The sequence below is a fragment of the Pleurodeles waltl genome, chromosome 2_2 (genome assembly GCF_031143425.1).
Source record: "Pleurodeles waltl isolate 20211129_DDA chromosome 2_2, aPleWal1.hap1.20221129, whole genome shotgun sequence".
NCBI classification, from domain to species: Eukaryota; Metazoa; Chordata; class Amphibia; order Caudata; family Salamandridae; genus Pleurodeles; species Pleurodeles waltl.
This window is the reverse complement of record NC_090439.1, coordinates 379,694,941-379,721,310: the sequence shown is the minus strand read 5'-3', so window position 1 is coordinate 379,721,310 and position 26,370 is coordinate 379,694,941.

Below are 26,370 nucleotides of genomic sequence, written 5' to 3'. Positions count from 1 at the left end.
TTGGAGATTTCAGTACACAAGGTTGTGAACTTATCCCATTAGGGTCTTGGAGATAAGGAGAGAATCATCTGCAAAAAGCAGTATAGGGATTTTTTGCTCATTCAAAGAAGGGGCATTGTTTTGGCAGTGAGACACAGCTTGTACCACCTCATTTATATAAAGTAAATAAGGTTGGTGCAAAAACACACACTTGACAAACTCCCCATTGAATAGCAATATGATCTGTCAATTTACCCTGATTACCCCACCTCACCTGAGCATATGTGCCCTCGTGTAGCCGTTGTAGGAGGTGAATTATGTTAGTTGGGATACATATTTTATATAGAACATCCCATAGTTTCCCTCTAGTAACCAAATCAAACGTGGACTGAAGGTCCACGAAGGCTACATACAATTTTTGTTTAGCAAGCGTCACATATTTCCAGTGTAAAAGTGCCAACCTAAAAACCTGATCCACTGTGCTAATGTTGGGGCGAAAGCCTGACTGAAGTGGAGACATCTCATAATGGGTATCAACCCAATCTAAAAGCCTTCCTAATAGTTGATTAGCAAAAAAAAATTGAAGATTATCAATAAGGCTAATAGGTCTACAGATACCAGGAGAACTCACCACTCCCTTTTTATAAATAGGAACTATTTCAGCTCCTTTCCACATACTGGGTATTAAACCCCGCTGCTATTGTCTTACATATCATATTTATATAACTAGACCAAATAACTGGCTCAGACTTATATAGGTCTCCTGGTATCTTATCTGGACCTGGGGCTTTGGAGGGTTTCAGGGAGTTAATTGCCGCTAGTGTTTCCTCCAAAGTGAAAACAATTCAATCATCCTGTTTGCACGCATCCATTCCCAGATCACCAAACTGTGAACTCACTACAGCTAACTGTTGGGAGTAGAGGTTACAAGAGGAAGAATCACATGGCACAGCACAAAGATTAGAAAAATGATCAACCCAACTCTTGGGTTGAATATGGGTACAAGTTATATTCTTGCCCTCTCTCTGTCTGTCAGATAATACTTTCCAAAAGAACATGTTATTATTAAGTCTGGCAGCATTCAGCAAGTTCTGCCAAGTTAAATCATCCAGACTTTTCTTTGCCTGTGTTTATAATAGGCTAGTCTGGCTGTTCCGATCGTCCCCTGAGAGTGGGACAGAATAGCTAGTTTCAATAAATGTTTGGCCTTTGAACAATCCTTATTGAACCATTCTCTATTTGTTGGTAAATGATCAAATGCCTTGATGGGAGTTCTTTTGTAAAAAAAAATTGCAGTTTATGTGGCAATATCCCATGGATAGTAAGGATTGGAATATCAGCAATCTCATGTCCTCCATAATCCGCCATAACACCAGTAAACAATTTATAGATCACCCTGATCGTATATGGCTTAGACAGAACTTTTGGCCAACTGACACAGGTACAACTATTATTCAATTGTGGCTCAGGGACAACAGTAAGATGAATATTCAAAAACCTCCTAAATTTGACGCTATGTAGAGTGAGAAGCAAGGAGTTATGATCAATATCATGACGGAATTCCACCTTCATATTCTCAAAAATTGGCCATAACCTAACATCAAATAAAAGGTGATCAATAACACTGGACGATTTACTTCATTTAAAGGTAGATGCAATATTTGGATCAGAAAGCGTACGGCCATTACACACCCTTAGACCATACTTAAGACACAATGATGTCAACTGTTAGGCCACACAAGAACAATTGCAAAGGTGGTCATTAACCTAACGAGGAATACCCCATTGCTCATCCTCTTCATCTACTAAATCACTACTTAAATAGGAGGGTTCAAATGTGCAGTTCATGTCCCCTGCAACTACTACCTTAATATTGAAGGGGCTGAGTATCTAAGTATTCAGATAGCTGAATTATGGTCTGGGAATCCTGTCCCCACGATACTGACCTTGAGTAAATATTGATTATCACAATCTTAAAGCCTCTGTTGAATACAAGCTCCACATCTAGTAGATCCGGGGAGTTGATTTTTAGTATCAAATGACTGCACTGTAACCTCTTGTTAAGCAATATCAGTAAGCCTCCCTTGGCACAACCAATATTTCCATCTGCGGGTAAGGCCATCACTTGGTAAGACAGAAACCCATCTAAGAAAATGGAGTCCAGAGCCCAAGTTTCCTGGAATTAGCATATATCCTGCTTGTTTATATAATTGGCCCAATCAGGATCCAACAATTTCCTACCCAGCCGAGCCAAATTCCACAACATGATAGAAAGTTCGGCTCTAGTTCCCACATCACTAGACTCAAAGCATTGAACTTCCCCGTAGTCATCTGACTTGATAGACACCCTAGGCCTACCTGCTCAACCCCAGTTGGAAGCTGCCAAATTGGAGTCAAGACACTGGGCTTCCCCATGACCAACAGAATTATTAAACACCCCGGCCTACCCACCTGGCCCCAATTAGAAGTTATTAGATTGGAACCGGAGGGTAGTCAATCAATACCTTCTGGTAGGTGCAAGTTGTTTCCTGTCAAAGTCAGAACACATTTACGACTAGTATCAGCCTTCCTGCCATTTGCATCTACATAATTTATAGGTAAATTGGCGGAGGGTGGAGAGAATTTAAGTATAATCCCAACTCCACTAGACTGTCTGAGATACCAAGTACGCAATTCAAAGTCAATAAGATTATTCATTAACAACCTGTCCACAAAGCGAATGGGAATAAAGTCAAATTTGGATCCAGGCTGACAATGTCTATCCACCGCCACAATAACTGCACGGATAACAGAAAGACATTTCCGCTGGACTCTCATCCAATATATAACCTTATTTAACAAGGAATCCCAGGTTTCCACGACCCCTAGAGACAATTTGGGTACTTCCTTGGTTCCCAGGAGCTTGAACCTGCTTCGTAGGTGCAAGCCTTCTCATCCCAACCAGATGTAAAAAAATCATCAGGTGACTCAAAACAATGATTTGGTGAGGTGGCTGCTCCACTCAAAACCTGAGAGGCAGTTGCCCCCCAAGAATCCTTGTTGTATCCAACAGATGTAATTTGACCAGATCTTTAAGGCCTGGCAAAACTCTGATCTTTAACATCTGTCACGCACTTATGCTGAATGGCCACAGGACGAGCCTGTCGACCTTCAGTATGTGAAGCAGATGGAGTGGAGGTGGGGATAGAACTAGGTTGTAGATATTGATTATCTGCTTGAAACCGAGGATCGGATACAGCTGCAGTAGTGGATGTTCCCCTCATAACAGAGTAGGGTACATCCAATCTTGGGAGAGAGCAGCTACAACCACATGGCAACCCGGAATCCCTTGTCAATTGTTTAATCAATAACAGCACTAAGGGCCATATTTATACTTTTTGACGCAAAACTGCGCTAACGCAGTTTTGCGTCCCAAAAATTAGCGCCGGCTAACGCCATTCTGAAGCGCCATGCGGGCGCCGTATTTAATCAATGACGTTAGCCGGCGTTAGCCGCCGGCGCTGCCTGGTGTGCGTGGAAAAAAAAGACGTACACCAGGCAGCGCCGGCGTAGGGGGATATGGAGCTTGGGCGCCAAAAAATGGGGCAAGTCAGGTTGAGGCAAATTTTTCGCCTCAACCCGATTTGCGCCATTTTTTTTTACTCCCAACCCCCATAGAAATGACTCCTGTCTTAGCAAAGACAGGAGTCATGCCCCCTTGCCCAATGGCCATGCCCAGCGGACTTCTGTCCCCTGGGCATGGTCATTGGGCATAGTGGCATGTAGGGGGGCACAAATCAGGCCCCCCTATGCCACAAAAAAAAAACAAATGACTTACCTGAACTTACCTTAATGTCCCTGGGATGGGTCCCTCCAGCCTTGGGTGTCCTCCTGGGGTGGGCAAGGGTGACAGGGGGTGTCCCTGGGGGCATGGGAGGGCACCTCTGGGCTCTTTCAGAGCCCACATGTCCCTTAACGCCTGCCTTTTCCAGGCGCTAAAAAACGGCGCAAAAGCGGCCGTACGTCATTTTTTTTGACCCGCCCACTCCCGGGCGTGAATTTTGCCTGGGAGTGTAAATACGGTGCACATGCCTCGGAGTCAATTGTTAAGACGGGAACGCCTAACTTGCATATCATTAACGCAAAGTAGGTGTCCACGCTAAAAAATGACGCAAACTCCATGGACTTTGGCGCTAGACGCGTCTAACGCCAAAGTATAAATATGGAGTTAGTTTTGCGTCGGAATTGCGTAAAAAAAAACGACGCAATTCCGGCGCAAACGGAGTATAAATATGCCCCTAAATTCTTCACTTCATCTAATTTACGATGGACAGAAGCCAAGTCTAGGTTGACGTGCAGTCTCAGTGGTCTATCTGAACCTGAGGGTGGATTGATATCGACACCACCATCCATACATGTCCGTTTGTGTGTAGTAGCATTGCAAAATCTTTCATCATTTCCCAAGGGCCCGTACCTATTTGAGCATGGGATCATAGGTATTACCAAAACCTCAGGGCTCAGGGGAGGACAGGGAGCCTCATCCCCAACGGGAGGGCCACCTGTGATACTTTACGCTATGTCCAAGCCACTACAGGGTATTCAATTCAATCTTCTTTGAGGAATTAGGCTGCTGTTGTTTTTTCTTAAATATGTCTGGTATTTTTGTAATGGGGGACCCTGTTGTAAAGGCAATGAGTTAGAATTATCTCTTAAAATAGCCTTCACTTCTTCTATTAGAATGTCTATGTCTTCTAAGGAATGACTTCCTTGATTGGATATAAGACTAGTTTTATTTTTAAGTCGTTTCCTAGATTTTTTTGGACCACTGGCATGTATAAGAGTATCCACCGCCTTTTGTTTCCCCATCTCAAAATGGCACGATAATAAACAACAAGAGTGTATAACCAAGTTAAATCAGTCTTAAAAGTAATGAGTTTATAACTTACTTCTTAGATAATATTAACACCCAGCCCAGCCTCAGTCAGGCAATAATGGGTGAGGGCGGGCCTGTCCCATGCCCGTCCCGTGCTACGTGAATGACAGGGTGCTTATGAGCCCAGGTTCCATCACAAGGGTACCTGGGGGACATAGTCCCACCCCAGGTCGAAGTTCAGGGCCCCCAAAGAATGTTGGCACTAGCGTGTCCTGAGCTGCGTGAATGAGAGGGTGCTTATGAGCGCAGGTTCTGTCTCAAGGGTACCTGGGGGACGTAGTCCCACCCCAGGTTAACGTTCAGAGCCCCCAAAAGATGTTGTCACCAGCATGTCCCGCGCTGTGTGAATGAGAGGGCGCTTATGAGCGCAGGTTCCGTCGCAAGGGTACCTGAGGGACATAGTCCCATCCCAGGTCAAAGTTCAGGGCCCCGAAAGGATGTTATCACCAGTGCGTCAGTATATATATATATATATATATATAGATATAAGTTGTAAAACAAACTTTCTGACTTTCATTAAGTTTCTTTTTAAGTTAGTGTGGCTGCGCGTCTCTTCCCACACTCTCTGCTTTGCTCTCTCTCCCTTCCACTGGTCTGCCTCTGTCCAGGGATTACAACTCCCCTCGCTATCCTCGGAGTAAGCTCTGTTCCTCCCACACCGGTACTCCTAAACAAGCTGCCAAACAGCACTGCGATTACGCTGCATGTGTTTGTGGAAGCAGCACAGACCAGCCAGAGAGCAGGTGAGAGAGCTCAGACAGAAAGGGAGAGAACCAGGTGCCATCAGAGTATGGCTGCCTGTGTGAGTGAGGCACAATTCATTTCTTTATTGCAGCGATGGGGTTTCTCAGGCAAGTCCAGACCCCCCCCCTACTGAGTAGCCCACCTTCGCAGAGCTCCAGCGGCCGTGAATACGCCAAGCCGCGGTCAGAAGGCCCGGCCTCCACATGTAGGCCTCTGCTGGCCCAGAATCCTCCCCACAGTGCTCAGTCTCAGGGGTCCCCTGTTCCGCTTACTGCTGCCTCCAGTGTCCAGCAACAGCGTCTGCCTCTGTAGTTTAGCCTCGTTGGGCCCTTGAAGTTTTCTAGACATTCCATAAGAGGCTCTTCAGCTGCCCAGCACTCATTAAGCCCAAATAATAAATTACCGGACTACAAGCGCACTAGCGCAGAGCAGGCCCAGTTTGGGGTTGCAGGAGCAGACGAGGTGGCGTCCAGGCAAGAGGCACGGGTCGATGGATTCCTCTACACGCCCGAGGGGGCCCTGCAGTGACTGCTCTCAGAGGGGCCTAGGTTGGAAAGCCCCTGTGCTCTGAACTAGCGGGAGGTGACGCCTAATCTAAAGTACTTTGTACACTGTTCTCTACACAACTAACAATGTTAAAACTTGAATGTAGAGTTTATTTTTTTTTAGCTTCCTTGTTACTTTTAGTATGCGAGTGCCACATATGAAGCCCAAAATTAAGGATGGCCAATCCCTGTTGTTATAAAAAATTAGATTATTATTTTTTTACAAATTAGCATGTCCTCTAAATAGGTGTTTGTGTAGCTCACATCTAGGTCATTTTGTTTCACAGAAGTACATGAGGAAGGTTTTTATTGTGTAGCCTGTTGGGCGCACTTTTATTTTGTGAGCCAGAGAGCATGCAAAGACAACTTGTATAGTTTAAGAAGTATTCTATTTATTATGTATCTGTTTACTTGTTTCAATTAGCATGTGACCATAAATGGGTCTTTCAGTTCATGTAGTAAATGCAAAAATTTGCATACGCAGTCTAGTTTAGTTTTTAGGTATTCCTTTAACTTTTAGTAGTATTGTGTTACACAGATATCACTGAGATTTTGGCCCTTATAACTTCATGACCACTTCAAAGCATCACTTGCAATAATTCAAAGGAGAATCTACATAGTCTAATGTACATAGCTGTGAAATTTCATTACAATACGTTCAGCTGTTTAGCCGCTATGTCCAATATGAATTGTCTATGTAAAATGCATTGGGATCAAAGCCTGTTTTGGTACACCCAAAGCACATGTTGCAGGTGACTCCTGGGGGACACCATTTTGAGCTATCCCAGAAGACTGTGCAGAGGGTTGGGACAGAAGTGGAGTGATGATGTGGCCCATCAGTATAGGCAGGGGTGGGGCCCTGCTAGACACTCCCACCCCCACTTCAAAGGTTGTGCACAGAGGAACCAGGTCTCTCTTAGTTGTGCTTTTCTGCGGAACACTGTAACTGGAGGCAGCCACCATGGACAGTTGGAAGTAGGAACCCCCTGACTTCCATCTGCCCACAGGACTCTGATTGACCTGGTTTCTAGGGTTTTCTTAATTCTATTTTCTAACTATAATGTAGCTGTAACATTTAGTTTTTGTCTGTGAATTTCTTTTTTTTTAACATAAGTAATTTTCATTACTATACATTAATTCAACCATTGCTGTGTACTGCCAGGCCCAGTAGCCAACCCCCTATAACCACCCAACCTTGTGCTGCGCATGGCCAAAGGCCGCACAGAGTGGAGTTGGCTGAAGGGCATGGCCTACGGCCTGTCCCTGCAGCTAATCCCCTTAACCACCCAACCCTGAGAGAGAGAAACTGAGAGATTGAGAGAGAGTGAATAAGGTTTTGACATACTTAGGATGAGATATTTCTGGACAAATTGAAAAGAAAAATGTTTTTGTCATTTAAAAAATCTGAGATCACATTTTATTATGTAACTTAAATATTTATAGTTGAAAAGAAACAATAGCAGGCAATGACCACAGACTCACCTAGACAAGAACACTTATCCTCTAGTGTGCGTGTCTGAGACATTACCCAACAGGCCAGAGGTGACTCCTTACTGGGAAGTGTCCAGGCTTAGCTAGGCCCACAGATTTTGAGGGGAGAAAGACTTAAATGTTCCATCATTAGGAATGTTTAACATTGAAAACACTAGAAAATAAACAGACACACTGCCAAGTGATATTAGGATTTGAACCTTCAGGCTACAGAGTGAGAGCACAAGACCTCGAATATTAGGCCAGAACTGTTCTGATCTGCATCTAAATGTAACTCTAACCTTCGTACCAAACATCTTGCAAGTCTGATTCTTTGGATTCATTGTATGGAGAGACCGTTACAATAAAAATCTCTCACTCGCCCTCTCCCCCCTCTCTCTCTCTTCCATTCCATTGTGGGATGGAAGAGAGAGAGACAGAGACAGAGAGACAGACAGACAGAAAGAGAGAGATTGAGAGAGAAGGAGAGAAATGAATAGAAAGAGATTGACAGAGAGAACGTGAGAGAGAGAGGGAGAGGATTTTAGTCTTTGATTAATGACATATGTAGAATGAGATATTTTAGGACAAATTAAAAAGAAAAGGGTGTTTGTCATTAAAGAAGGGAAAAAACTGCAGGCACGTCTGAAGTAGAATCCTCAATTTTCAGTGTGAGGGTCTGTGATCTTAATCAATACTTAACAGGTGACTCCTTACCCTTCTGTTTCTAGACATACCTATGACATTCAACCCACGCATATGATAGGAAAGAAACTTGAATGTTACATCACTAGGAAGGTTTAAGAGTCAAAACCCTAGTGAAGAAACAAACACACTGCCAAGCAATGCTAGGATTTAAACCTTCAGCCTATTGAGTGACAGCACAATACCTTGACCATTAGGCCAGAAGTGACTTTGTTCCCTCCTGCATCCAAATGTAACTATAAGATTCATGCCTAACATCTTGGTAGTCTGACTCTGTGAAGTCATTTTATGGAGAGATCGTTGCAATAACAATCTCTCTCTCTCTCTCTCTCTCTCTCTCTCTCTCTCTCTCTCTCTCTCTCTTTATTCTATCCCATTAGGGGATAGAAGAGAGAAAGAGAGATTGACAGGACCATGGGTGGAGCCTCAAGGTCCCCTAGGTCCTTGCTGGCTCCCAACGTACTGCTTGTAGGAACAACGTTTTCAACTGTTTCTCTGCATGCAATTATGCGTGCAGGGAAACAGATGAAAACTTCACTTTCTGCGCGTGGGAGGGCACCCCCAGCATATAGCAGGTGCCTAACCTGGGGGGTGGCTGCCCCCTGGGCCATCTATGACTCCTTGTAGGGGGGGATACATAGCCCCCTCCAATGTAAAATAGCCCTGGGGAGGTGGTGGTCCCTGGGGCTGTGGGGGGAATGGGCACCCTTCACCCATTACATTTGATTAAAGCCCTGAATAGGTGGTAAGCAGTGGGGGGGTTCTGTGGCCCCCAGACCACATTTTCTTGGAGCCTCAGGGAGTTGGCAACCCCCAGGGCCACAGGGCAGCCAGGCAGCCACCATATTACATTTTGTTAGAGCTCTGAGAAGGGGGCAGTCCCTGGGGCTGCAAGGGGGCAGGGTGTGTCCCCCATTACATTTGGTTGAAGCCACTGGGAGGTGCTGGCCCTTAGGGCTGCGGGGGAGCCAGGTTATCCCCACACTCAATTTGATCAAAGCCCTGGGGAGGTGGCAGTCCCGCGGGCTGTGGGTGGGCTGGGCGGCCCCCTGCATTACATTTGATTAGAGCGCTGGGGAGGTGACAGGCATCAGGGGGGCCGGCTTGCCCCCTGCATTACATCTTATTAGCACCACAGGGAAGTGGCAATCCCTGAGGCTGCCCCCTCCATTACATTTGGTTGGAGTCCTGGGGAGGTGGCAGTCCCTGGGGCTGTGGGGGGGCTGGGCTCCCCCTCAAATTACATTTGATTGAAGCCTCAGGATGGTGGTGGTCTCCAGGGCTGCAGGGGGTCCATGCTGCCCCTTGCATTATATTTCAAAAAAGTCCCAGGGAGGTGGCGGTCCCCGGAGCTGCAGGTCCCCTGCCTGTAGGAGGCTGGCCTGGTTTGTAGTGGGTACCTAGGGTACTTACACCTTATACCAGATCCTGTTATACCTTATTAGTGAAATGTAGTAGTGTTCTAGCAGCTGAGGCTGATAGAGGTAGCTATAGCAGAGCAGCTTAGGCTGAACTAGGAGACATGCAAAGCTCATGCAATACCATTTATAGTTACACAGTACTTATACACAAGTAAAGACAATACTCAGTGTTACCAAAAATAAAGGTATTTATTTGGGTAACACAGTACCAAAAATATCTTAGAGACAATACTCCTTCTGGAGGTAAGTATTATACACAATATATACACTAGACACCAAAATTAGACAAGTAAATAGTGATAGAACCGTGCAAACAATAGGAAATGCTATGGAATGCAAAGGGAGAAAATGGGTCTAGGGGTAACACAAACCATATACTAAGAAAGTGGAATGCGAATCATAAATTCCTCCCCTAGACAAGTGTAGAGTGTGCAGAATCACTGGAAGAGTAAGAATACAGTAAAGGTAAGTAAATTACCCCACCCCAGAGCCCAGAAAAGCAGGAGTAAAGTACTGCAAGTTTCCTTAGGACACACTACACATCGTGATGGGGATTTTGCAGCAGCCAACCAAGTCTGCAAAGAACAACTGCTGGATTCCTGGACCTGAATACCTGCAAAGGAAAGGGACCAAGTCCAGAAGTCGAAAGAAGTTCCAGGAAGGGCAGGAGCCCCTGCCAACCCAGAAGAGGGTGCAAAAGAAGAGTCCCTGGTTAGTCAAAGACTGCAGGAATGCACCCTCGGAAGATGCCAGCGGGTTCCTGCATGATGCAAAAGATGTCCCACGGTGTGAAAATCGTTTCAGACATGATTTTGTGTTGGAAGTCACCAACAAGCCTTGGCTATGACAAAAGTATGTTTTGCATCAAAATGGCACTGGGTGGACCCAGGAGGGACCTGTGGGCCTCAACTCTGTGTGAGAAGAAAGAGGATGCTCTCAGCACTTTAGAGGGCCCTCAGGATGCCAGCCAGCACCCCTGGAGGTTCCAGGACACGGGGACAAAGGAGGTGAAAAATGTGGTTGATGCAGCACAACAAAGGAAGGTCCCATGTCGCCAGAGAACAACTCAGTGAGTTGAACATCTTGGGATGGAGTGCTGGGGACCTGGGCTAGGCTATGCATGAAGAAAGTTTGCAAAAAGTGCACAGAGGCCTCAGGAAGTGAAGAAGAGGCAGTACAGAGAGGTACCATCGCTCTCGGGGAAGACAAGGTCTTACCTTCTTTCAAATTGCAACAGCAGGACCTCAGGACAGTCTATGTCAATGATGTCCACCCTCTGTGTCCTTAGGAGCACACTCGTCACTGTGAGAAGAGTCCAAGGGTAACAGTCGTCATCTTGGAGGGTGCCTGCTTGAAGTAGTGGAGTGACTCTGTCACTCCACGGGAGATTTCTTCGGTCCTTCTGGTGCAGGATGAAGACGGAGAGTCCTCAGAGCATGCACACAATGTAAACTGTTGCAGTTGCTGTCTTGGAGCAGAGGTTGCTGAAGAAAAGTACCTCTGGTGGATACTTTGTTGCAGTTACAGTGTTTCTTGGAGCAGGCTGCGGTTGATCCGAGGTCAGAGGAAGCTGAAGTTGTTGCAGAGGATTCGTGAAGGAAACTTGCAAGCAGAATCTGAAGAGAACCCACAGGAGAGACCCCAAATAGTCCTGAGAGGGGGATTGGCTACCTTATCAGGTATGGACCTATCAGGAGGGGTCTCTGTCACCTGCTGGCACTGGCCACTCAGAGCCCTCCAGAGTGCCCTCACACCTTGCAAAACAAGGTGGCTGAAGTCTGGGGCACACTGTAGGAGCTCTGGACACCACCCCTGGGTTGGTGGTGGACAGCGGAGTGGTCACTCCCCTTTCCTTTGTCCAGTTTCGAACAAAAGCAGGGGAGAAGGGGTCCCTGAACCGGTGTAGACTGGCTTATGCAAGGAGGGCACCATCTGTGCCCTTCAATGCATTTCCAGAGGCTCGGGGAGGCTACCCCTCCTAAGCCTGTAACACCTATTTCCAAAGGGAGAGGGTGTAACACCCTCTCAGAGGAAATCCTTTGTTCTGCCTTCCTGGAACTGGGCTGCCCAGACCCCAGGGTGGCAGAACCATGTCTGTGAGGTGGCAGCAGCTGCAGTGCAAGCCTCAGAGAGCTGGTTTGGCAGTACTGGGGGTCCAGGTGGAGCCCCCCGGATGCATGGAAGTGGCTGCCCAATACCAGATTTGGAATGGGGGACAATTCCATTATCTTAGGCATGTTACATGGCCATATTCGGAGTTACCATTGTGAAGCTACATATAGGTATTGACCTATATGTAGTGCACGCAGGTAATGGTGTCCCCGTACTCACAAAGTTCCGGGAAATGGCCCTGAACTATGTGGGGCACCTTTGCTAGTGCAAGGGTTCCCTCACACTTAGTAAATTGGCACCTAACCTCAAAAAGTGAAGGATAGACATATAGGTGACTTATAAGTTACTTAAGTGCAGTGAAAATGGCTTTGAAATGGTGTGTGCTGGCTGCAATGGCAGGCCTCTGCAAGGGTTTGTCTGAGCTCCCTATCGGTGGCAAAAGAAATGCTGCAGCCCATATGGATCTCCTGGAACCCCAATGCCCTGGGTACCTAGGTACCATATACTAGGGACTTCTAAGGGGGGTCCAGTGTGCCAATTGAAATAGGTAAATGAAGTCACTAGCCTACAGTGACAAATTTAGAAGCAGAGAAAGCATAAGCACTGAGGTTCTGATTAGCAGAGCCTCAAAGACACAGTCAAGCACTACTGACAAAACACACATTAGGCCACAAACTATGAGGACTGGGGTCCTGGCTAGCAGGATCCCAGTGAGACAGGCAAAACACACGGACATATAGGTTTTTATCTATGAGTACTGGGGTCCTGGCTAGCAGGATCCCAGTGACACAGTAAAAAAAACACTGACACACACTCACAAACAGGCCAAAAGTGGGGGTAACCATGCTAGAAAGAGGCTACTTTCTCACACCGCCTTCATTATAAAAAAGCCCCTGGGAGATAGCAGTTTCCAGGGCATCAAACTGCCCTAGGAGGGGGGACCCGTGTACCGCCCCATTTATTTCAAAAATGCCTCCAGGACCTGGCCCTCCGAGAGACTTCTTAAAAACAAGTGCATGAGTCCGCATTTGTTGTTTTTTAAATGTTTGGAGCAAAGGTGTTAATCCACTGTGAATTTAAAACCCCAACACTAGAGCTAAGGGGTGAAGGTGACCTACCTGACCCTATGTTTTAATCTCTGGCTGTGGGCTCATCATCATTTGCAAACCCTTTGCGCCTCTAGAAATCTATATTTTGTTTACTTTTGATATTTCAAAAAGTACTGAACAGATCTACTCCAAATAACAAAAACCACTCTTTCAGGCCCAAGGGCTACATTTCTGCCACATTTGGTGTAATGCTGGCCAGTGTTCCAGGTTGTAGTCGCATCCAAAGTCCATAAGGGAGTTATAATAGTAAATACATCTTTTTTACCCCTCTTTTTCTTGGCCCCCGCATGAAGGATCAACCTGAAGCTTCCCATGTACAACAATATTCCCTGGAACACTTTTTTTTAGAAAGTTTTGTTGTAGGAAAGTCCTCCTTTTTGCCCTGGTCACCCGCAAACTTTTTCGACAGGTACTGGTGGTTACTGACTCTTGGCTGTGCCCTGGGTACTGCTTACCAGTCCCAGGGCCAGTGCTCTCTGTAAAGTGGATATGCAAATTAGGCTAATTATAATTGGCAAAGTTAACCTACCTATAAGTCCCTAGTATATGGTAGGGCATGGAGGTTTAGGGACCCCAGCCTAGGTAATGCCCTCATAGGTGCAATGATGAGGTGCCCAGTGTCATTTTAAAGGCAGGGCTGCCTTGCTGGCTGCTTTTAAATTAAAGTTACATGCAAATACGACTTTGGAATTAAAAGTGGTTCCAAAGTCTTAAACTACCTTATTTTTACATATAAGTCACCCCTAAGGTGTGCCCTATGTGCCCCTAGGTCTGGGTGCCATGTAACTATAAGCAGGGAACTTATAAAAATAGTTTTATAAGCCCTGGTGAGGTAAAGAAGCCACATTTGTTTTTCCCTCATTGTAGTGAATGGCCTCCATAGGCTAGAATGGGGAGACTTTATTTTAATTTTAAAAAGTCCCCTTAAGTAACAGATACCAGAAGTTTGGTATCAAATTAATTGTTATAATAAATCCCACATCTTCAAGTTGTTGGAGTTATTATAACTTGTTCAGGTAAAGAGTTTTAAACTTTACCTGAAAAGTTGCCAACTTCAACCCTGCAGTGTATTTGCTGTTGTGCTCTGATTGGCCAGCCTCTGGCAGCCTGGCCAGGCTGCATTGATGAGGTGAGAAGTGGCCTGGCTCCACACAAAGAGATGTGTCTGTGGGAGGAGATCTCCCCTCAGCAGATGGTGAAGCAGGAAGGGGGAGGGCTGCCAAACTGGTCTTCAAAGGCAGAGAAGGACATTAAGAGGAACACAGCAACACCCTCACACCCTGCAAACCCAGACAATTAGGTGCCCGCTTGATTAGATTATGAGAGGGCAGGAGAGGGGTGTGTTAGGATTTTTAGCCATACCAGTGGGTGGGCTCAGCCAGATGTAACCTCCAAAAATCACTTTCAGCCATGATGGATTTTTGAGAAATGTTGCTTCCTGGGATTTATTTTTGCCACACTTCCCAGGAAGTGGTCATCACAGGGGGAAGGACCCTGCACCTGATTGGAGAACCAGGACCCCCCTGTTTTTCACCCAGGAGCAGGGGCAAAACTGGCAGACCTGCACCCACACCTCAGATCCCCAACAGATTCCAACAAGGAAAAACTACAGGAGAAGAAGGACTGCCCTGCAGGACCCCTGGCCTGCACCTGGACCCTGCACTCTGAAGGACTGCACCAGCTGCACACTTGGGCTTCACCACAAGAAGGACTTTGCCTGGCTTCAACTGGTTCAAGGAGGGACTCCCTGTTTGCTACAGGTGAAAAATTGCTAACCAGAGTCCCCTGCACCAACTCCTGAAGAAATCAACCAGCTGACCACTGTCCAGTGGCCAAAAAGGGGTTTGTGCCAGGTGCATTCTGGGAGTTCTAGTCCACACCCCCCAGGAGCATCTCAGAGCTTCTGGAACCTTGGGGTGAGTTGTGGACCCCAAAAGAACCTTAAAAGAACATCTGGAAGAAGATCCAGAAGTTTGGAGAACTTTGGAGAACTTTAAAAAAAAAAGCTCCATAGAGGGACCGACCCGCCCCGGCAACTCTAGCTGGCTTGCCTCAACCGCGCCCTGTTCTGACTTGCAGGTTCATCCCGGTGAAGAAAATCTCCAAAAAAGAGACTAAGTCAGAATGTAGGAAGTTGACCGGGACCTCCCAGCCAGCGTATCCGAGCAGGGCTCCAAGGACGTCGGATCAAGATCCAGGTTTGCCCCTGTTGAAGGATCTTCACCACGAAAAAACGACTAAATCCGAAGGTAAAAATCTCCACCGAGGGCTCCCGCGACGCGTATCCGAGGAAGAGTTCCAGGAGGTGGGATAGGACTGGCAGGTTCGTCCCGCTGAAGAAAATCTTCAGAAAAACAACCAAGTCCTAAGTTAAACTTTTGACCGAGGCCTCCCGTGGGCTGTAGCCGAGCCGGGCTCCATCGCGGTCGGCCTTAAACTTTGACTTTGCCCCGGTCGCGGTGGGACCAGATGACCAGATTGGCACTTTTTGTTTCTAGGCGCTAGAAAACAATAATTATTTAAAAATTCATATCTCCGGTTCCCCTTATCCGATTTTATTCATGTTTGTGCCATTTTAAAGATTAAAAATATAATCTATTTTTATAAATTGATTTCAGATTTTTAAACTGTTTTCTGTGTTTTATTTAATTAGTGTTTTTTGATATTTGAATGCTTTACACTCTGTCTCCTAAGTTAAGCCTTGTCGCTTGTTGCCAAGCTACCAAGGGTTGAGCTGGGTTTAATTTACTGAGACCTAACTAGACCTAAGTGGAGGTTAGTGGCCTATTGCTAAGTGTAGGTACTTACCTGCCCTTACCAATAACCCATTTTCCAACATTTGTGAAGATTCATCAAAAATATAAGCAAGTCAAAAAATGCTTTATCAATGGTAACAGGATTCTTACTACAGCAATATACTAGTGACCGCCAGAAAGTAATTACTGGGTGCAGTCACCAGTAGGGAGTTGTAGTTAGGTCAGCTGTTTCATAGGAAAAGTGTTTTTATGTTGCTAATAACTTTGGCCCCATTTGATAAATCTCTATGAAAAGTGCTACTTTTTGACTAGTTTATGCATGATAAGTTTCGGGGTGATCCATCAAGTGGGGTGCGAGAAAAAATGGGTGGTCCCAAGATGCAAAATCCCCATGAATTTTCTATAGATTTCTTTAAGAATTGCTACAGCAAAAACTACTGAACGGAGTTACACAGATTAGACAGGAAGCTAAATATTGGTTCTCAGTTTGTGCTTTTTGTGATTTGCTGTAAATCCATTCAGTAGTTTTTGAGAAAGTAAGGTTTAAAAATAATTATATATTTTGATGGCTGGGTCTGCGAGAGGCTTAAGAGAGTCTTTCAGGAGTGCTAGTGTAAAATTAGAGTGCTTTGATTGGTCCAGGAGATTTTTTTCCCTTGTGCCATCTCCCTCCCTCAGGAATCAGACTTTCGTGGGAAACAGCCGTCTGATTGGCTGCCAGCAACATAGGAAAGATGTTGCTGGCAGTCATTACAAGGTTTAAGGTTTTAGGCCCAGATTTATGGTGGCCTAATGCCATTCCAATGCCACATTAGCATCTTTTTCTAATGCTAATTTGACATTGGAAGGGAAAAAATACCGCACCATATTTATAAAGTGCGCCAGGCATAATGTATGCACGGGGGCATTCCGCTGCTAGCGGGGCCTTATTATGGCACAAAGGAATCTATGAGATTACTTTGCACTATTTTTATTAGGATTTTTTTTTCATGCCTGCTGAGTGCAGGTGTTAAAAAGAAGCTCCCATTGTGTTCAATGGGCCTCTGGGTGCTTTGCAGGATTAGCGTCAAAATTGTTGATGATAATCTTGCAAAGTGCCGGACTAGCATCAACAATTATGATGCTAGTCCCCCTGACTACCGCTGTGGCATGCTGTATATTTTATACGGCACACTCATAGTGATGTTAGGGGGCACTTAGGTGTGCAAGAAAAGTAGGGCTGCACTAGGTGCAGCACCACTTTTCATGAATCCGGGCATTAGTCTGCTGTCCTTAAGTTTAAAAAAAATAACATAAGAGGCAGGCTTGGGATACCAGGCCCCGGCCAGGCATCATGGGGGGGGGGGCAGATTTTGCACTGATCCTGTGGGGCTCCCTTGGGATTGTGGCTTAAAAACCCAAAATGGCGAAAGGGGCTGCATTCTTCAAATATAAGCCACAGGGAGCTCTCCTCTGGGGCTGCATTTCATAAGAGTACGGGCACAGGACCCCATCCCTAAGCCCTATAAGACCACAAGGAGTCCACCTCCTAGGCCAATATATTTCATTAGGGGGAAGGGGGCCACAGGCCTCCCTCCCCGTGCCATTAAATGCTCCAGGGAGCCCCCCTAGGACCAAACCTTACCTAAAAGGGGAAGGGAGCCCACAGCCTCCCTCTCTGAGCTTTAAAAGGTTCTGGGGACCTCAACCCTCAGAGTTGCTATTTTTAACAAAAAGGGAGGAAAACTGTGCAGCCCTCTTCCCTGAGCCACTAACAGTCCTGTGGACTTCATCCCCTAGGGCTACTCATTTGCTGTGCCTCAACTAGCCCACCCCAACATCAGCATGGGCAGGGAAGTTTGTGTTTGCCCCACCTGCTTTGAGCACTTTTAAACTCCAGCCACATTGGAGCCACATGCTCAGTATGCTGCTAATAGATGGAAGCTTTAAAAATGCTACCTCCAGTGGGAGCAGAATTTTGATCTGTTCCCTGCCCGGTCTGATGCGGATAGTAAAGCAGATCAATATATTGCTCCTGCCCTGAGGGGGCAGCACAAATAGTTGCTTCATTCATTTAGAAGCAATGCCAGATCTTGTAGTTTAAGGAGAGCTGGCTGGGGCCATGAGGGCCCTGTGGCTCCCCCCAGAGCCCCTAGTGCTCTGTATGGTGGGTGTCCTGGGTGGACACCAAGGCAACCAACTATTTTAAATGCAGGCCTCAGGGGGGGAGAGGACCGCCCTCCTCTTAAAAAAAACAAAAAAACACGGCACTGAGACATGAGGTCCTAAGGGCATTTTAAAGGTCTCCCTCCCCTTTAAAAAAGGCACCAAATTACAGCATTCCTGCAATTTTTCAGGTTCATGGACAGTGTGTTTTCTCTACCTTTGCACTTTGGAAAATTATCTGAAATGTTTGACGGAGCTAACTGCATTGTTGATAAATTGGAGTGATATCTCTTCTGTAGTGACTGTCCAGACAAGTGGGTTTTTTCTTTTTAACTCCTGGTCTGAGGGAGGAGTCTACAGTACTCCCTTACAGTTGCTACTGAGTGTGCATATGTACCAAGTCACCTACATGCTATGCACTTCTTATGACATTAAGGGGCATATTTATACTCTGTTTGCGCCGGAATTGCGTCGTTTTTTTTGACGTAATTCAGATGCAAAACTAACTCCATATTTATACTTTGGCGTTAGACGCGTCTAGCGCCAAAGTCCATGGAGTTTGCGTCATTTTTTAGCGTGGACACCTACTTTGCGTTAATGAAATGCAAGGTAGGCGTTCCCGTCTAAAAAATTTACTCCGAGGCATGTGCGCCGTATTTACACTCCCGGGCAAAATTCACGCCCGGGAGTGGACGGGTCAAAAAAAATGACGTCCGGCCGCTTTTGCGACGTTTTTTAGCGCCTGGTCAGGGCAGGCGTTAAGGGACTTGTGGGCTCGGAAGGAGCCCAGAGGTGCCCTCCCAAGCCCCCAGGGACACTCCCTGCCACCCTTGCCCACCCCAGGAGGACACCATAGGCTGGAGGGACCCATCCCAGGGACATTAAGGTAAGTTCAGTTAAGTTTTTTTTTTTCTTTTTTGTGGCATAGGGGGGCCTGATTTGTGCCCCTCTACATGCCACTATGCCCAATGACCATGCCCAGGGGACATAAGTCCCCTGGGCATGGCCATTGGTGGAGGGGGCATGACTTCTGTCTTTGCTAAGACAGGAGTCATTTCAATGGGGGTTGGGAGTCGGAAAAAATGGCGCAAATCGGGTTGAGGTGAAAAATTTGCCTCAGCCTGACTTGCCCCATTTTTTGGCGCCCAAGCTCCATATCCCCCTACGCTGGCGCTGCCTGGTGTACGTTTTTTTTCACGCACACCAGGCAGCGCCGGCGGCTAACTCCGGCTAACGTCATTGAATAAATACGGCGCCCGCATGGCGCTTCAGAATGGTGTTAGCCGGCGCTAATTTTTTTGACGCAAAACTGCGTTAGCGCAGTTTTGCGGCAAAAAGTATAAATATGGCCCTAAATACTACATCGCTCATGATATGTAATATGACTTAGTTTATGGCACCACTGATGATACTCAAGTGCATTGCAATTGACAACATTAATGACATCATCCAAGCTTTTTTTGTCCACATTACTTTATAATCTAGTAAGGCATCAGCGGCCTCACAGTAAGTACAAATAGCTTGGAATAATATGAAGCATCATTAATGCCATTACTGTTACAACTGTCTTAGGTGTAGCAAGCATGTGTGATCGGCAACCTTGACCGCATAGCATACACTTTACAGGTAGCCTACTTCACATTAACAGTCAACCACAGATATATGGAAAACCCCCATTGCACACAGTTTTGTATGTGTGTACAACTGTTCAGAGAAATTTGAGTTACTCAGGATACTACCTGCAGCCTGCATACTTTACAGACAGCCAGTCATCTGAAACAAAGGAAGTGCGTATACATAGGTCATTACCTGGGGCACACAGTCCTCTATGCTATTTAGAAATTTACATGCTGAGACAATTTTGTCTAATAACTCAAGGCCGCTTACAATAATTAGCATCTGTTATGTATAATTGATGCCCTATACGAAGCTCTATCTGCAGAACCAAAAGACTTGTGTGGAACATGCTGAACACAAGTCATCAATTGTCACCTACACAAAGAGGTACTCTTCTTTACAAAGATTTATAACAGTTTCAGTACCTCTACACACCTATGTTGCATTAGGAGCGAGGGGTTTTGTAAACACTTACACACATTAGCTGGACACAGGCTGTACAAATGTAGGCACAAAAAGTAAGATAGTATTACCGGCCACTATGTAAACTATAAAATGAACTAACACACTCATTGGATGATTTCATCAGTGATGTTATCAATTATGTCATTTGAGGTGTCATGAGTGATGTAATACGGGAGGTCACCAGAAGTGCTTGGCAGGGGCACAAGTTACAGATAGCTATGTTAACTGTAACTGGTGAATTTAGTTGAAACCTTTAATAATGTCACTGACTAATTCACCTAACTATACTGTCACTTCCCCCCTCCATTTTTTCAGTGAATATATCTATATTCTTACTATATCTATATCTTTATCTATATCTTTCTATTGATACATACAACAAACCTATAATATATATTATATTTATGTAGCTATACTTCCATATCTAACTATCTATTTATTTATCTATCTGCCAACACCCCTAACTACCCAACTGCATGCTGTGCACAGCCTTTGGCCATGTGCGCTGGGACTTGGCCTTGAGGCCTGTCTTTCTGGGTGGAAGAATAGGTTTGAGAGTGTGTCTCTGGTGGGTGATAGCTGAGAGAGTTTCTGTCTGAGTGCAAGAGTGAGAGAGAGCTTTTTCTACTGGTTAGCTTGTAAGTGCTACCTTATTGGGTGAATGGCGATTGCGTGGGCCCATCCTGAAGTCTCTACTACAGTTCAATGGGGGGGGTGGGGCCCCTCAACCCTGGCCAATTTCAGCCCCAAGGACCCTATCTCCAGGGGCCCAGCCTTATAATTGATATTTTTTGGGGAAGGGCCTGTGTGGCCCCTCCTCCCAGGGCCCTTCCCCCGGGACCCAGCCCTGACATTTTATTACTTTTTTGGGGGGAGTGGGCCATACAGCCCCACTTCCTGCCCAATTTGGGCCTCATGGACCCCATTCCCTGTGGTCTAACTTTAACATTTTATTTTATTTTTTGGGGAGCCCCCTCCCTGGACCAATCTCAGCACCAGCAACACCATCCCCTGGGGCCCGGCCTTAATATTAAAACATTTTTGGGTGGAGGGGGGTCATATGGAACCTGCTCTCCCTGGTGATTTCAGCCCCAGGAACCCATCCCTTGGGGCCCAGCCTTAATATTTTAATATTTGTTTTTGAGGAGGGTGCTGCACGGTCCCCGTTCCTGTGGCTGATCTTGGCTCTGGGAATCCAATCCCCGAGGCCCTGCCATGCCACCTCGGTGCCCCCAGGGCTTCCTATGCACAATGGGACCACGTGTGGAGCCTCAAGGCCCCTGGAGTCCCAGTCAGCTGCCATACTCCTGCAGAAGGCTGTAATGCTATCACAGACAGGGAGCTGCTAAAAATGCATTAATTCATTCTATAGCCTCAGGGAGATGATGGTCCCTGGAGCTGTGGGGGGGCCACACGTCCCCTCCCAATCATTCTTTGGTTAGCCCTGGAGAGGCAGTGCAAGGGCTGCGGGGGGTCTGCACAGCCACTACTGAATTTAAATGAACAGCCCAGGGAAGGTGGTGGTCTCCAGGGCTGTGAGGGGAAGTGCGACCCACCATATTCATTAATTGGCTAGCCCAGGGAGGTGGCAGTCCCCAGGGCTACTGGGGGGCTGCCCACCCCCTACGCATTATTTCTGTGGTTAGCCCCATGGAGGTGGTGATCCTCAGGGCTCTGTGGGGGCACATGACCCCCTGCATTTATTCTTTGTATGCAAATTACGCCCTGGGAGCTGGTGGCCACCAAGACATGGGCAGGCCCACAGGGCCCACCTGCATTCATAATATTTATAAGCCGCAGGGAGGTGGTGGTCCCTAGGGCTTAGAAATACCATAGGAGGGGGCCCCCATGCACCCCCTCCTTTTTGTTTTCTCATGGCCCTTGGAATTGGCACTCCCTGGAGTTTTTGGTAAAACAATCATTTTTTGCTGCAGATTCACGATGCCATCATGAATTCCCAGCAATTCTTTTTTTAAGTGTTTTTTTGCCAGAGATAAGGGGTCAGGGTGTCTCTACCCTGACCCCTTTTCTTATTTTTTATCTCATGATTTATGTCTCGGCTGAAGCTGAGTCCCAAGATGGCTGCCAACACTTTCTTGCAGCCAATCAAATCTCAGCACGAGAGGGTTCACAGAGCTTTTGCATCCCTATACATAGAAACGTGTCTTTTCTGTAGTATTTCACAAACTACTAATTTACAATGAGTCACATAAAGGTCGCTTTCTGGACCAGGAGCTAGATTTCTGCCAAATTTGGTAAGAATCTGTCCTGTGGTTTGGTCGCTATTCCTGTTCAAAATCCCAATGGAAATGAACCTGGAGAAAACACGATTTGAGACCCCTCTCCTTCTCTTGGTCCCAGCTTGACAGATCAGCCCTAAACCTTTTGACAGCAGTTGATGCGATCTTTCTATTGTTTGTGAAAATTTTGTGAAGAATTGTTAACCAGCACCAAATATGCGGGCAAGGAAAACTAACGCTGTTTCTATTGAAAGTAGGTTTTAACTATAACTAACTTGTGGCGACTGCCACTAGGTAATATATATATATATATATATATATATATATATATATATACACATACACACACACACACATATACATACACACACACATATATATATATATATATATATATATATATATATATATATATATATACATACACACACACACACATATACACACACACACACACATATATATATATATATACACATACACACACACATATACACATATATATATATATATATATATATATATATATATATATATATAAATCAAATAAAAGTTTATAAGGCACAGCTACTCACCCATTGGGTTCTTAAGGCGCTGACGGGGTTTCTTCTCTGTGCTTCAGATGAAGAGCCAGGTTTTAAGGTCCATCCAGAAGTGATGCAGTGATGGTGATTTCCTGAGGTGCAGGGGCAGGGTGTTCCGGGTCTTTGTCATGAGGAAGGTGAAGGATCTTCCACCAACCGAGGTCTTCTGTATGTGAGGTGCAATGGCTAGTGCTTGTTGAGTGGAGCAGACAGGTTGGCTGGGGAAGTCGAAGGTGATGCGGTGGTTGAGGTAGGCAGGTCCTAGGTCGTGGAGGGCCTTGTATGCCTCTATGAGGAGTTTGAAGTTAATCATTTTCTCGATAGGAAGCCATTTGAGATCTCTTAGGTGATTGGATATGTGTTAGTGGGGGAGAATGCCCAGGATGAATCTGGTGGAGGCGTTTTGCTTGTGCTATAGTTTCTACAGGTTCTTCTGGGTGGTGTCAGTATAGAGGACGTTGTCATAGTGGAGCCTGCTGGTACCCAGGTCTTGGGTCACGGTCCTTCGGCAGTCCTTTGTGATCCATTTGTAGATTTTCTGGAGCAGTCAGAAAGTGTGAAAACAGGAGGATGCAACTGAGTTGACATGGTGGGTCATGGTGAGCCATGAGTCCAGGATGAAGCTTCGGTCGCATGCGTGGTCTGTAGGGGTGGGGGGGTCCTTAGGGTGGATGGCCACCAGTAGTCCTTCCAGGCTGATGTGGAGGGTCCCAGGAAGAGGATCTTGGTCTTATCAGAGTTTAGCTTGAGGCAGCTATCCTTCATCCAGACGGCGATGGCTTCCATACTGTTGTGGAAATTCTTCTTGGCAGTTGTTGGGTTTTCGGTCAGAAAGATCAGCTGGATGTCATCAGCATAGGAGACGATGTTCAGCCCGTGGTTCCTGATGATTGATGCGCGCGGGCCATGTAGATGTTGAAGAGTGTGGAACTCTGCAGCTGATCGCTGCAGGTTCTGACAGGTAGGGCAGGAGTCTGACTTTGGGTTCTGCCAGACAGGAATGAAGGTATGCACTGTAGGGCCTTTCCATGGATGCCGCCTGCGTGGGTCCAAGCAGAGGGTGGGGTGTGACACTGTGTCGAAGGTGGTCGATAGGACCAGTAGGATGAGGGCTGCTGTATGGCTGTGGTTGAGTATAGAGGGGGTGTCATCTGTGGTGGTGAGGATGGCGGTCTCTGGGCCGTAGTTGCTCTTGAAACCTGATTGGGAGATGTCCAGGATGTTGTTGTCCTCAATGTACGTATGGAGCTGAGTGTTAATGGCATTTTCCAATGACCTTGGCTGGAAAAAGCAGCAGAGAGATTGGGCAGTAATTCTTGAGGTCCAGATGATCGGCCGGGGGCTTCTTCAGGAGCTGGAGGATCTCGACGTGCTTGCATTCCTCTGGAAAATTGGCTGTATCTATGGAGCAGTTGTGGATGTGGAGGAGCTTGGTGTGATGGATGTGATGGCTTTGTTGAAAATGTGCTGAGGACAGAGGTCTGCGAGGGCTCCGGAGTGGATGCTGCTCATGATGGTGCAGGTCTTGTCCATGGTGAGGGTGGTCCACCGGTGCAGGATTTGTGACAGTTTGGGGGATTGAAGCTGAGGGCTTGTAGGAGGGCTCGGAGGGTCTTGGGGTCCAAAGCTATTATAAATGTCTTTGATTTTCCAGTGGAAGAAGGTGGCTAGTCTGTTGAAGAAGTCTTGAAATGGAGGGATTTTGCTGTTTCCTACTGGGATTTGGCAAACTCCTTGATCACAGCGAAGAGCTCTTTTATGTTGTGAGCTGTGGTGCTGATACAGTCCTGCAGAGCAGCTTTCCCTGTAACTCTGATGAGGTGGTGGTTGGATATGGTGGCAGCTCTGAAGGCCTCAAAGTCTTCCAGGGACTTGTTGTTTCTCATTTTTTCTCTAGCCATCTGCATGTGTGTCTGGAGTCCTGGAGTGCAGGGGAGAACCATCTGGCATTCTTGAGGTTGTGTTTGACTGAGGCCTTATGGAGAGGTGCTAGGATGTTGGTGCATTCGGAGATCCATTGGTGGAAGTTCCATGCTGAGATGTTAGTGTCTGCTGTGAGGGGTAGGGGAGACTTGCTGAGGGTGTTTGTGGGCAGTTCCTCAGTGATCTGGTTCCATTATATGCTTGGGGCTCGGATTGTGAGGAAGTGGATGGTTGGTGGGGTGATGGTGAAATGGATGCAGTGGTGGTCAGTCTAGTAAAACTTGGAGATGTTGATGATGGTGATGTTGTTGCTGGTGGAAAAGATCGCATTGAGTGTGTGTCCAGCGATGTGTGTTGGCAAGGCTAACAGTTGCTTTAGTCCTATTGTGGTACTTGAGGTTGCTGAGGAAGAAGTAGTTTGATGAGGCTAGAGTGTGAAGAGAGATGATGTCGACGATGGAGTCACTGACGACGGGAGGTGGGACGATGTCCTGTAGATGAGGGTGCCACAGACTTGGGGGTGCAGTGAATCTGGAAATGGAGTACCGCCATGAGGGGGAATTGTTCTTCTGCATTGGTTGTCAGGCAGAGAGTTGATTTGTGAACAATGGCCAGGCCGCCATCTGGGCAAGATGGACGGATTTTGCTGAGCAGTTTGCAGTCGCTGGGAATGGTTATGGCGACGTCTAGTGGGAAAGGCGATGTCCGGGATGGTGCAGTCTACAAGGTCTCAGAATTCTACGACGTGTTGTGGAGGGATCAAAAGTTCAGGAGGATGCAGCTGAGGTGCTCCAGGTTGGTGTTTGGTGGCTCCATTGCGAGAGGGTCTGAAGCTTGGTGTAGGGTGGGTGTGCGGTGGCAGTAGAGGCAGGAGTACGGTCCATAGGTGTTTCTAGGTGATGCAAAATGGGAGGCAGCAGAGCGTCCTGTGTTCAGCGCGTGGAGGGTCTCCGAGTTGTAGCGATGGAAGGACGGAGGACCAAGGTTCGTGGTACTACACACGGTTCAGGCACGGATGGGCATAGATGGGCACGGTTGGGGCATGGACAGATGCAGACGGGCATGTCGTGAGCGGTGGCGCTGATACGGTCCTGCAGGATGGCTTTCTTAGTGACTGGTGAGGTGGTGGGGGAATTTGGTGGCAGCTACATATATATATTAATCATCAAAGCCCATTTCCAATGCAGAATTCTTAACGGGTGCATCCATTATGTGTAAGTGGCTGCAAGTTATTAATTTTGAAACACAAAGGGATGGAGCACTCACGGGTACTTTGAAATTCAATTTAGTGTGCCACAGACGCGTTTCAGCAACATTTGCTTTTCTCAAAGTGATTGTGCAAAAGAAAAAGAAAAACAGTCACCTACGCAGTCTTTAAATAGATTACTCCATGCTTTAAGTGGAAAGACAGATGACAGACTCTCACTTTCACCTTTAAACCTTTGCCAAGTTCACAAAAAGCCCAACGAAATAATGCTTTCCGCTTTGCTAGGCAACCTAGGTTTCCTTACTTGTCAAGTTGAAATACAGCAGGATAAAACATCCCTCATTTACCACAAGTTGCCACTTCATAGACATCACATACCTCAAAGCACCAATTTGGTAATCAGAGCCTTTGCATTTTAGTAATGTGTGACCTTGTG